We start from the raw sequence: 14,397 nt of genomic DNA, 5'->3' as shown, positions 1-14,397 counted from the left end.
CACCAAATATTCAAGGAACATACAACTCCTGTTTTATGTGTTTTTTCCCCAGAAAATAGAAAAAACATTAAAACTGTTCAGCTAATTTTATCAGGCTAGCATGATCTTGATTTCAAATTGAGGTATGGAAAATTCAAGGAAAGAAAACAATAGGCCCATCTCACTTTGAACATAGATGGAAAAAATAAATAATTATCTATGAACTGAATTCAACAGTATTAAAAAGAATAATACACACTATAGAGAACAAACTGAGGGGTAACCAGAGGGGAGGTGGTGCAGGGGGAAGATGGGTGAAATAGGGGATGGGGATTAAGGAGTACACTTGTGATGAGCACCAGGTGTTGTGTGGAAGTGTTAAATCACTATATTGTACACCTGAAACTAATATTCCACTGTATGTTAGCTAACTGGAATTAAAATAAAAACTAGAGGGCACCTGGGTGGTTCAGTTGGTTAGGCGACTGTCTTCGGCTCAGGTCATGATCCTGGAGTCCCGGGATCGAGTTCCACATCGGGCTCCCTGCTCAGGGGGGAGTCTGCTTCTCCATTTGACCCTCCCCGCTCTCATGCTCTCTCAAATAAATAAATAAAATCTTTAAAAATAAAAAAATAAAAACTAGGGAAAAAATAATAATACATCGAGATGAAATGAGAAATCCTTAAATGCAAGGATGCTTCCAATATAATAAAATATATTACTATAATTCACCGTTAATTATAGACTAAAGAGGAAAACTCATCTGCTTTTCTCAATCAATAAATAATTTATAAAGTTTAATTTCTAAAATTAAATATCCATTTATGATTTTTAAAAAACCAGTTAAGGAACCCAGAATCATATAAAACTTTCTTATGTTGGTAAAGGTCATATTCCAAAAAATCTATAACAAGCAGCATACATAATGGAAAAAATTTAGGTGCCTAAGACTATTATTACTAGTAAAACATAGCACTAGAGTTCAGACCAGTGCATAAGGAAAGAAAGAGATGTGAGCAAAACAGATAAATTTGCAGATCATATGATCATCTGCTCAGAAATTAAAAAAAAAAAAAACAGAAGCAGCAAACTATTAAGATAACAAAAGAATGTATCAAGGCTTTTAGCCTTTACAAAAATTACTAACACTTCCCTACACCAGAATAACCAATAAGAGATACAGTAAAGGGGCGCCTGTGTGGCTCAGTCAGTAAGCATCTGCCTTTGGCTCAGGTCATGATCCTGGAATACTGGAATGGAGTCCTACATCGGGCTCCCTGCTCAGCAGGGAGGCTGCTTCTCCCTCTGCTCCTCCCCCGTGCTCATGTTCTCTCTCTCTCTCTCTCTCTCAAGTAAATAAATAAATAAGCAAATAAACAAATAAATAAATAAATCTAAAAAAAAAAAAGACCATGAGTTGAGGATTAGACTTTAAAAAAAAAAAGAGATACAATAAAAGTTAGAAATCACACTAGCCAAAAAGACATGAAGTATCTACTGACTAGCTTAATTAAGAATTCATAGTGGGGCAGGGCACCTGGGTGGCTCAGTCGGTTAAGCACCCCACTCTTGATTTTGGCTCAGGTCACAGTCTCAGGGTCATGAGATCAAGCCCTGTGTAGGGCTCCACCCTGAGCGTGGAGCCTGCTTGAGATTCTCTCTCTCCCTTTCCCTCTGCCCCTCCCCCTGGCACACACCCACACTCTCTATAAAAAAAAAGAATTTATAGAAAAATGTAAAACTCTAAAAGAAGTCATTGAATATGTTTTGAAATAATGGAGAGTCATTTTGCATTCTTGGATGGAATCACAACCTTATAAAGATATCAATTGCCCCCTAACCTTATCTTTAAATTGAGTGTAATCTCAATCAAAACTCCGCTTAAACTTTTTGAGGAAATTTATAAGTTTACTCTAAAATATATATGACATAATAATGGTCCTCAAATAGCTAAGCAAACCTTTAAGTAAACATACTTGTCTTAAACATTAGGGGGGATACTTGTCTTAAACATTAAGACATTCAATGGAACTATAATTATAAAAAAAGACATACTATAAGTCTAATTTTTTTAAATATATAAATTGGGGCACCTGGGTGGCTCAGATGATTAAGCCTCTGCCTTCAGCTCAGGTCATGGTCTCCAGGTCCTGGGATCGAGCCCCATATTGGGCTCCTAGCTCAGCGGGGTGTCTGCTTCTCCCTCTCCCTCTGCCTCTCCCCCTGTTTGTGCTCTCTCTGTCTCTGTCTCTCTCTCTCTCAAATGAATAAATAAAATCTTTAAAAAATCAAATATTTAAAATAAATAACTAAAATAAAAAATATATATATAAATTGACAGGGGAACAAAATTCCAAAATGAGGTATAGAGAGAGAGAGAGCTGAGAGACAAACTTATATTTATGCAGGAACCTAATATACAATAAAGTTGGCACCATAAATTAATGGGGGAAATTGTGGGTTATTTAATAGGTGTTATTAGAAAGAGAAAAAACAGATCACTATACAAAGAAAAATAGAGCTGGACCCTGAGCTAATGCTACATAGAATAGCAGGTGAGTTGAAGCCACAAAAGAGAAATGTGTAGCTTTAAACCTAACAGAATAAAATATAAAAATTATTTTTGGGACTAGATAGGGAAGGATTTCTTTATATAAAATCTGTGAAACCATAATGGCAAATATTTTATTATTTCATTACATCAAAATTAAAGATTTTTTTTTAGCAGACACCATAGACAATTCTTATAAACAAATTGCGGGATAGGAGAGGATATTTGCATTGTCTGAAACCAATTAGGGATAATATCTAGAAAATACAGTGAACTGCAAACAGTGACAAAAAGGCATCAACCCTAGAGAAAAATGCACAAAAGACATAAACATGGACTTTACAGAAGAAGAAACAAAGAAGCTGATGAGCATTTGAAGAGATAATCAAACTCAACAAAAATCACAATAAAACAGATTTATCCATTACTTTATACCTATTAGACTGGAAAACATGAGAGTTTGATAATGCCAAATGTTGGGGAGGAAATAGGCATGAGGGAAGCCTCCTGCCCTGCCAGTGGAAATATAAACTGGTGTAGCCATTCTGGAGAAAATTCTGCACTACTTAATCAAGTGAAAAACATTCCAGGATCCAACAATTCTGCTCCTGAAAATACACCCCCCTCAGAACTGTCTCCCTGGGGAGACCTGTAGGATGTTGTTCTTGGTGGCAGAGAGATAGGGGCAATCTTCATGCCTACCAGAGAGACCGTAGGAAAAATGCTGTGAGTGCACAGCAGTAACATGGATGGAAACGGAGGGCTGAGGGGCAGAAAAAAAAACAAAAGAATGAGTTATAAGCACAAAGTAACTCACTTTGAATAAAAATAAATACGCACAAAACAATACACATTTTTCAAGAATACATATAACAAAAAGATATATACAAAATACATGAGAAGGGTTGCCTTCAGTGAAAGGAAAGAAACTGGAATTTGGGGAATGTGCATAAAAAGGAATAAATAATAACAAACACGGAGAAGATTTTGTATGGACCAATGATGACCATGTGCCATCAACTGAGGAATATAATTCTACTCTTTGCATGTAAGATTTTTTTAAAGTTAACGACTCAAAGAAAATCATAGCTCTGAGAGCAACTTATTCTATATTGCCATGACAGATATTAGATAATTCCCTATATTTTCCATCCAACTAAATAAATATAGTTCAAGTGTTCAGTTGAAGATCACGATTTAGAAAGGGAGGGTAGAAATTAGAAAAACTTAGATTTCTCCCTACATTTACAGCATCCCTCTTCAATAATATTATTATTTTTTTGTTCCAAATCTTTTAGAATCCAATCAACATGTTCTTTTATATAGAATGAGCCAGAATATATGGATTATCTTTGGTCCTCTTTACCAAATTCTTAAAACTGCCAGTTATGGGCATACATTGTAAAAAGAAAAGTGTCTTAATTCCACTGAGCTTATTCAGAAGCATTGGAAATTGGAAATTGGTTCAGCAATGTTTATGAGAGTTGTATGTGTAGTATAAGGGTGTGTGAGACAGACTATATGCTCTCAAAAACTCAGAGATGAAGTATGGATATTCAATTTTCATCTAAACTCTGTTGGCATGGAGGAGAGTGGATTTCTCTGGGCAGTGCCTTCCCTAGGAAATGTAATAGTCAGGGTTCTCCAGAGAAATAGAACCAATAGGATGTAGAGAGAGAGAGACTTACTTTAAGGATTTGGCTTATGTGATCGAGAGGACTGGTAAGTTCAAAATCTGCAGGGCAGGTTGGAGACGCAAGGAAGAGCTGATGCTGCAGCCCAAGTCCAACGGCAATCTAGAGACAGACATCCCTCTTCCTCAGTGAACCTCAGTCTTTTCCTCTGAAGTCCTCCAACAGATTGGAAGGCCACCACATTATGGAGGGTATGGAGGGTAATCAGCTTTACTCAAAATCTACGGATTTAAATGTTAAATCTCATCTTTAAAAATGCCTTCACAACAGTATCTACACTGCTACCCAAATATCTGGGTACCTTAGCCTAACCCAGGTGACACAAAATCAGCCATCACATGGCTCAAGGTGAAACTTCAAGGAAATGTGGTGGGCGTGCTGAGGAAGGAAATGGACTCAGTGTTAACCCATTAGGCAGCTGAGACATCACTGAGGTGTGGCACTCACATCCCAGGTAACATGCAACCGGGTTTTAAATTAGGATAGGTACCAGACAAATGCTGAATGATTTCCCTGAAGTTTTTTTGTCCCTACCTGTATAAGCTGACTACCTCAGACTGCTCTAGAGAGCATACAAAGAAAAAAGAATAAATTAAAAGCTTTTCAACAAATCTCAAGACATGAATGAGAAATTTTTTAAAAAACAATGTAGCAATTTGAAAGGACACTTTTTCTTAGAAAACCTGTAGATGAGGGTCATAGAGCTATTAATTGCATAACCCCATAGGGTCTCCTATGCTAAGAAAAGGCCACTGCCCGGGATGGATTTGGACCCTGAGATATGAAATGGGGACATATGAACGACACAGGGAAGTCAGACAACTGTGAATTACCAAATTCCCCGAACATCTTTGCTCATGCCCACTGTATCGGTTATCTATTGTTGGGTAACAAATGGCACCAAACTTTAGCAGCTTAAAATAACAAACATTTACTATGGAGCATTATTGGGACAAGAGGAGAAATTTGAATATGGACTGTGTGTATTTGATAATTGTGTATCAATTTTACGTTTCTTGGGGTGATGGTGGTATTATGGTTATGTAGGAGAAATGTCCTCGTTCTTAAAACACACGTGCCAAACTACTTAGGGGTGCATTGTCATAATGTCCACAGATTATTCTCAAATGCTTTAACAAAATGGTTCCTCAACAATAAACGGATAAACAAAATGTTGTATATTCATACAATGGAATACTGTATAGTTGATGATTATGAATAAACTGATAATTCAATAACAGATAAATCTAATAGAAACAATATCGAGTGAAGAAGACAGGCACACACAAAAAATACGCAATGTATGTTTCAGTTATCTTTTGCTGTGTAGAAACCGCCCCTAAACTTAGTGGCTTAAAACAAAAACAATCATTTTATTATCTCTTGGGAGTCTGTAGGTTAACTGGGCGTTAAGAATTACTAATGGAGCCCATGAACCAAAGCATTTATTCACAGCACACCCTCCACACAGCATCTTTCATTCCATGTAGGAACACTGCTTATGGTTTCTGGCTGGCTATGGGATTTGGAAATCTTTAGAATACTCTAAAATGTTCCCTACTTTATGCGTCCTGCCTCCCCATAGTAAAAATCAGAAAAGTCAATGCCCTAGCCCTCTTTGAAGCTAGGGCACCAATCAAAGTCATCCACCTGAGACTTCAATTCTAAACAACTGGACAACAGGAGGAAATGGAGATCCACTCTACAATCATTTCCCTGACAAAGGTGACAAAAAAAGCAACTGACTTTTGGGGAAGCAGTGGTAAGAAAAGGAGAAGTTCCTGGAACAGAAGTGGCTGAGGAGGTGTCTTCAAACCCGGTTGTGGTAAAGCCCTGTTCCTAACAACAGAACAGCAGTGGGACAACAGAAGTGATGTGGTTTATCAGACGTATTCTGTGTGTGTGGCAGGGAGGAGTGGGGTGGTCTTGTTCTGTTTAAAATGAGCTGCCACCGGTTGTCTCAGTATTTCCACTCTAAAAGCCTAATTCTGAGAGAAATGTATTTTTTTAGATTTTTTGAAGGAGCCAGGAAGAATAAAAGAGACATGATTCAAAGACAAAAAAAAAAAAAAAAAAAGCAAAGCCAAGATGTATGTAGTCAGGAAAACTTGCTGTTAAAGATTAAAAATGGTTAATGTACAACAGGGCAATAAAATCATAACCTTGGCATTATCTTCTTTACCAGAGAAAAAGCAAAGCCATCCTACCTTATCAGCTTTCTCCAGATTAATCTCTAATAGTACAGGGCTGGCTAGGTTCTTTTTATTCAAGTTACAATCCCTAAAACACCCAGATTTTGATCAGGCAGGATTATGAGAAAGTATCCAAGTATGATATTAAGTAACAAAGCAAACAAAATTTTGCCTTATTTCTAATTTTTAGAACAGTTTTTCTTATACAATTCCTGCTCCTAAGGTACAGAATTGACCAAATAAGATTTTTCAGAAATGTTTTAATTCAGTATCATTAATTGGATGCTCTCTTTTATTTAGCCCGTTTAGGATTGAGACATAAAGACCTCCTTGTTGCATGTTTAACAAAGCCAAGGTCTTATTATTTATTTTTATTGACATGCAATATTATATTAGTTCCAGATGTACAACATAGTAATTTGACATTTATATACATTACAAAATGATCATCACAATAAGTCTTACTTACCATCTGTCACCATATGTAGTTATTACAATATTATTGCCTATATTCTGTGCTGCACTTTACATCACTGTGATTTATTTATTTTATAACTGGAAATTTGTACTTTTTAATCTCTTTCACCTATTTCATCCATCCCCCCATTCTCTTCTCCTCTGGCAAGCACCAGTTTGTTCTCTGTGTTTATGAATTATTTCTGTTTTGTTTTGTTTGTTCATTTCTTTTGTTTTTTAGATTCTACATTTGGTGAGATCATATGGTATTTATCTCTCTCTGACTAATTTCACTCAGCATAACACCCTCGACATTTTTCCATGTTGTCACAAATGGCAAGATTTCATTCTTTTTATGGTTGAGTAATATTCCTCTGTGTGTGTGTGTGTGTGTGTGTGTGCGTGCGCACGCGCATGTGTAACCACATCTTCTTGATCCATTCATCTTTGATGGACACTTGGGTTGCTTTCATATCATATCTTGGCTATCGTCAATAATGCTGCAATAACTATAGGGGTGCATATGTTTTTTTCAAATTAATATTTTTGTTTTTTTAGATGAGTACCCAGAAATGGAAGTTTTTCTATGGTATTTCTATTTTTAATTTTTTAAGGAATCTCTACTGTTCTCCATAGTGGCTGCACCAATTTACATTTCCAGCAACAGCTCAGGAGCATTCCCTTTTCTCCATATCCTCCCCAACACTTGTTATTTATTGCTTTTTTTTATACTAACCATTCTGACAGATGTGAAGTCATATTTCATTGTGGGTTTTGATTTGTATTTCCCGGTAATTAGTGATGTTGAGCATAGTTTTGTATGTCTATTGGCCATTTGTATATATTCTTTGGAAAATGTCTATTTGGGTCCTCTACCCATATTTTAATTGGACTGTTTGCTTTTTGTGTGTGTTGACTTGTACTAGTTCTTAATATATTTTGGATATTAACCCCTTAGCAAATATATTAATTGCAAATTTCTTCTCCTATTCAGTAGACTGCCTTTTCATTTTGTTGATGGTTTTCTTTGCTGTACAAAAGATTTTTAGTTTGGGGGCACCTGGGTGACTCAGTCAGTTACGCTTCTGACTCTTGATTTCAGCTCAGGTCATGATCTCAGGGTCATGGGATTGAGCCCAGTGTCAGGCTCCCTGCTCAGCAGAGTCTGCTTGTCCCTCTCCCTCTGCTCCTCCCCCTACTTGCTCTTACTTTCTCTCTAAAATAAATACACAAAATCTTAAATAAAAAAAAACCTTCTTAGTTTGTTGTAGTCCCAACTACAGAAAATATAGTTCATTTTTGCTTTTGTTGCTCTTGCCTGAGGAGACAGATCCAAAAATATATGTATATTGTGAAGACTAATTTCCAAGAATTAACTGCCTGTTTTCCTTAGGATTTTTATGGTTACATTTAGGTCTTTAATACATTTTGAGTTTATTTTTGTATGTGGTGTAAAGAAGTGGTTCAGTTTCCTTCTTTTGCATATAGCGGTCCAGTTTTCTCAACACCATTTAGGGTTTTTTGTTTTGTTTTGCTTTTTAATTTAAATTCAAGTTAGTTAACATATAGTGTAGTATTGATTTTAGGAGTAGAATTAGTGATTCATCACTTACATATAACACCCAGTGCTCATCCCAACAAGTGCCCTCCTTAATGCCCATCACCCATTTAACCCATCCCCCCACTCACCTCCCCTCCAGCAACCCTCAGTTTGTTCTCTATATTTAAGAGTCTCATATGGTTTGTCTTCCTCTCTGTTTTTATCTTATTTTATTTTCCTTCCCTTCCCTTATATTCCTGTTTTGTTTCTTCAATTCCACATATGAGTGAAATCATATATGATATTTGTCTATCTCTGACTTCTTTCACTTAGCATAATACACTGTAGTTCCATCCACATTGTTGCAAATGGCAAGATTTCATTCTTTCTGATTGCCAAGTAATATACCATTCCAACACCATTTGCTAAAGAAACTGTCTTTTCCCCATTGTATATTCTCTCTTCCGTTGTCATAGATTAATTGATCATATAAGCATGGGTTCAGTTCTGGGCTCTTTATTCTGCTCCGCTGGTCTACGAGTGTCTGCTTTTGTGCCAGTACCATGCTGTTCTGATTATTACAGCTTTGTAGTATAGTTTGAAATCAGGAATTGTGATACCTCCTGCTTTGTTCTTTTTTAAGATTCTTTGGCTCTGGGGGGTCTTTTGTAGTTTCATACAAACTGTAGGATTCTTTGTTCTAGTTCTGTGTGCATTGAATCTGTATATCATTTTGGGTAGTATAGACATTTTAACAGTATTAATTCTTCCAATCCAGGAGCACAGTATATCTTTCCATTTATTTGTATTGCCTTTAATTTCTTTCATCAATGTCTTATAATTTTCAGAGTACAGGTCTTTTACCTTCTTGGTTAAATTTATACTTATGTATTTGTATTCTTTTTTATGCAATTGTAAATGGGATTATTTTCTTAACTTCTTTCTGATAGTTTATTATTATTATTATGTAGAGATACAACCAATTCCTGTATATTAATTTTGCATCCTGCAACTTTACAGAATTCATTTATTCCTCTAAAATTTTCTGGTGGAGGGGCGTCTGGGTGGCTCAGTTGGTTGAGCATCCAACTCTTGATTTCCACTCAGGTCATGATCTCAGGGTTCTGAGATCGAGCCCTGTGTTGGGCTTTGCACACTCAATGCAGTCTGCTTGAGATTCTCTCTCCCCCTCTCTCTCTGCCCCTCTCCCTGATCACTCTCTAAATTAATTAATTAGTTGAGTGTGTGAGTGGTTTAAAAAATCTTTATTTAAAAACTATGTTAATATTTTTTTTACCTGAACAGAATTAATCAAGGAAGGTTGAACTCCTGCTCTTTATTTGTCAGCTTTTTCCACATCACGGGTTTGAGAGACAGGGTAGCTCTTTTGATAATATAAAATTAATTTAAAATATATAGAGCATGCCAAATGCACCGAATTACTTCTTCCTGTGTTTTGTAAGGTAAAAGATTAAGCCTTTGGTGCTACCTAGTGGTGAAGTTGGTAATGACTACTTTTTTTTTTTTTTTAGAGTTAAAAGATATCGACAGTTTTAATTTCTGAATCCAGGATCTGGGTTTCAGGAAGGCAACAAAAACAAAAAATTTCTGACAGAAACTGATTACTTAATTAAGTGCACAAGTACCTGAGAGTGAGCAATTGTTTTAGCTTTTGCTATCCCAATAACCAGAGTGACAATAAAACATTTAAAAATAAATATAAATACTGCATGGAGCACTGGGTGTTATAGGAAAACAATGGATCGTGGATCACCACATCAAAAACTAATGATGTATTGTACGGTGACGAACACAACATAATAAAATTTAATAAATAAATAAATAAATAAATAAATATAAAGATGATAACATGAAAATTATAAGTTTTAGGTCTCTCAGAAGCAAAGGGATTTTACTTGTTTTAAAAATAATTTGAGAAAATGACACAGCACAAAGCACTGAAAGTTATCGGGATACTGAGTGAGAGTATTCTAAAATAAATCTCTGCTAGCTAGGCAGATTATACTAAAGGAAAAAAGAAACTTTTCTACGTCTTTTTAAGAGTATAATGAATATTCCAAGACCAAGTTTGAATTGCAAGTTTTCTCCTTTTTTGGTTGTTAATTTAATCCATCATTATGTATGTGTTTTAATCATACAGAAATATGTATATAATTGGATGACAATATTGTTTAACTTCAGCTTTAAGATGTAACTAACTTTGTCAATACAATACACTAATGTGTATGTCACATTGAATTTACCACCTTAATCTGAGTTGTGCAAAACAAAATACAGATAAGAGTATATATATAAAAGCTGCTTGATGATCCAGTATTTTTTTTCTTTGTCTCTATGAATTAGTTCTCTTTTTTTTTAGATTTTATTTAAATTCAAGTTAGTTAACATATAGTGTATTATTAGTTTCAGGGGTGGAACTTAGTGATTCATCAGTTGCATGTAACACCCAGTGCTCATCACATCACGTGCCCTCCTTAATGCCCATCAGCCAGTTACCCCATCCCCCCACCCACCACCCCTCCAGCAACCATCAGTTTGTTTCCTAGAGTTAAGAGTCTCTCATGGTTTGCCTCCTTCTTCTATGAATTATTTCTTTTCAGAATTTTGCAGGTAATCAAAAGTCACTTATTCATTAGCTCAAATTAATCCAAAGTCATAAAATCATTTAAGTCGAGATTATAGAGCAACATAATCACTCTTGATCTTACAAATTTTTCAAAGAAGCAAAATTTTTAAATTTTACAAAGAAAGTAAGTAAAGTAACTAAGTCAAATAATTTGCAGTGTTGTCTAAAGATCACAAGAACCAATCATTTCAAAAAATAGAAGTGTGTCTTGTGATAATGTCGTTAGATTAGCTGCATATGTTTACATTTAGGTTTGCTTCCCAGAAACTGAGACAACAAATGAGTCAAAGAACAAGGAACAAATCCCTTTTTTTCCCCAAAACCAATTTACAGTGATTAAAATCAAATTAATAGTTGTGTACAGTAGGGAGTACAAAGGGGTAGGAGGACTGACTACAAAAGGGCAAGAGGGAACTTGGGGGAGCAAAAAAATATTCTGTATATTGTATTCTGTAGCAGTTATATGGTATATACATTTGCCAGAACTCATGAAACTGAATACTTCAAATGTTTCCATTTGTTTTATGTGAATTACACCTCAATAAAGTTGACTAAAAACCATAAAATGAGATCGAAAGTTTCAGTTGTCAAGTTTGTGGGCTTTAGCAACAGAGAACCAAAAAGGTCATTATGTCAAGCATAGCACAAACATGCCTTTTCCCTTTTCAATTTTTAAAATTTATTTTAAACTAAAAAACAAAACAATTCACCCATTTCTACCACCCTGTATCCCCATAAATTATTTTTGTAAGTCAGGTAGTTTATAATTCGCTTCCAACAAAATAGAAAGAGGACCTAACCAAGTTGTAAGATGTTACATTATTTAAAATAATTTTTGATGATACTTCACTACGGGATTTAGAAAATAAAATTCTGCAGAAATTCAAGCAGTTAAGCAAAATTACTACAACAAAATTCCATCCATTACCACCTACTTATCTATGTGCACAAAGTTTCCAAGTGCTTATGTATATCAAAGGAAAATTCAAAATAAAACTAATGCTACATTTTGTCTCATTCTAGAAATAAGTATTATTTATCCACAGATACATTAAATTAATTGGGAAAAGCGACATCTATCTCATAAAGAAAATCATTGTCAAGATAATTTTACTTTTTTATGGTTGATAATTACTTATAAAAATGTCTAATAAATTTACTCTTTTGATCTATTGTGTACTATACCAAATTGCAGTAAGTCAAACAAAAGAAACATTTTTTTCCATTAAGGGCATTTTATTTGCACATATGTATTACATCCCTAGAAAAAGAATCCCAGGATTTTCTCTCCTGTGTGTTTTTGTCTTGCTTCTTCATGGTCCATGATGCTGGGTGAGGTTGTCAGGACAATGAAACCAAACTGGTAGGATGGAAGCAGGTTACTCTGTCATTTTTCTAGATCTTTCAGTAGTACATCAAATCTGGGACTGATCACTCCACACCTGTTTAACTTGCCCGTGAGGTTCCCAGCTCTGTGGTCATCAATGATTTCAAATTCGCCAATATAACCGAGCTTCATCATCACAGTGAGAAACTGGACGATGACTTTGGAGCATGGCCTAATAAGAACCTGACGTTTGCCTCTCTTTTCACATTGTTCATGCTCTTCCAGGACATTCATGCACACCATTGTGGCAGAATGGAAAGATGGTGGAAAGAGCACAAAAGAAACATTTTAACTCTTAGAAATTTATGGCAATAAAAACTTACTTTGATAGATTTTGTTGGGTTTTTTTTCTAAGATTTTATTTCTAAGTAATCTCTACATCCAACCTGGGACTCAAACTTACAACCCAGAGATCAAGAGTCACATGTTCTACTGACTGAGCCAGTCACGCATTCCTATAGATTTTGGTTTTGCAGAGAAGTAAAATATGGTGACCAACCAAAATATTTTGCATGTTTAAATTTAGGATAAAATTTAGTTGATTTAGATTTGTTTAAATTTAGGATAAAATTTAGATAAAAAGCAAGTTGAGAATAAAACTGGAGAAAAGGAGGGTGACTATTGATCATGGTGCCTGGGGATCCAGCACCCTGTCTCTCAAAAACTCCTTATTCCTTTCCTTGCCAGGATTTTTCCTTCTTCAGCACAGATGACAGATGACAATGAATATTAAGCAAAGACAGTTTAGAAACTGTTGGAAATATTTTTATTCTGTTCAAATTTGTAATAAGAGAGACAATACACCCCCTCTGGGCCTGCTGTTGTATGCCGAGTATCTGAGTATGGGGGAGCACTGATCATCTGTGATACAGTCTTAAAGGATTATATGGCACAAGACCCCAGACTGGCACCGTCTTCTCAGCCCACGGATTCTGTATCAGCTCCAAAGCAGGAAAACTGGCTCTGATTTCATCAAGAGTCCTTCGCAAATCTATAATTTATGGCATAAGCACTGGCTCAGACATTTACTAATCAAGGCCTTTCTTTCATCTTGCCTCTACCATGGTTTTCAAAAGTAAATTTTAAATGCAAGAACTGCATCTTTTGATCATCATTGTTCTGCTGTGGTCACCCAAGGCATGAAGAGGAAGTACCTTATCTGTCTCGAAAGTAGAAAGACAAAACAATCCTCAGTTGACATCCTAGAATTTTTCCTGCCACACACCTGCCTTATACCATTCTATATGGTTTGAACATTTTATAACAAGAACGAGTTCAGGTATTTACTGTGGAATTTTTTAAACGATAAGAAATAGGACTTTTTTTCAAAAGAAGGAATTCCCACTAGGGGGTAGTAGGGAATCACGATCAATCTTAGTCTGCCCCTGAAGGGCAAAAGGAAATGTTCATTAAACTGAGAAATCAAACACTGTAGCCCGTTTGTAGCTACAAATATTTATTAACTAGCTCAGTCTAAGGTGTAATTTCTTCATAATGCCAGATGATACATATCATGTTCTTTTGAGCAATGTTTTTCTACTTATGGTCTCCTATAACCTGCTTTTCTGTAAACTGGCCTGCATCCACTTATATAGGACTACTGAAATTGAACAATTGGGGTCCATTATGGTTGGAATGATGGAATTTGGAGAGGAGATACACTGATAATAAAAATACATACTCTTTTTCCGTAGGTGAAGTAAAATTATAGTAATATACATTGGATCTGCACACACTCCTCTCCTTAAGTCTCCCTGGATAAAATGAGGCAAGTGCATTCTGAAAAAAGGAGTAACAAGAAGTGGGCTGTAGCATCCTTACCTAATCTCCAGCATGTCTGACCAGGCTGCATCAATGACCCTGAGGCCTCTACCCAGTTGTTTTGCCCATTTCCTTTATCTTAGCCCATCCCCAGCTCTGACCTGGCCAGTAGGTGTGAGATCTGGATAT

The sequence above is a fragment of the Halichoerus grypus genome, chromosome 9 (genome assembly GCF_964656455.1).
Source record: "Halichoerus grypus chromosome 9, mHalGry1.hap1.1, whole genome shotgun sequence".
Lineage (NCBI taxonomy): Eukaryota > Metazoa > Chordata > Mammalia > Carnivora > Phocidae > Halichoerus > Halichoerus grypus.
Note: the sequence above shows the minus strand (reverse complement) of the source record.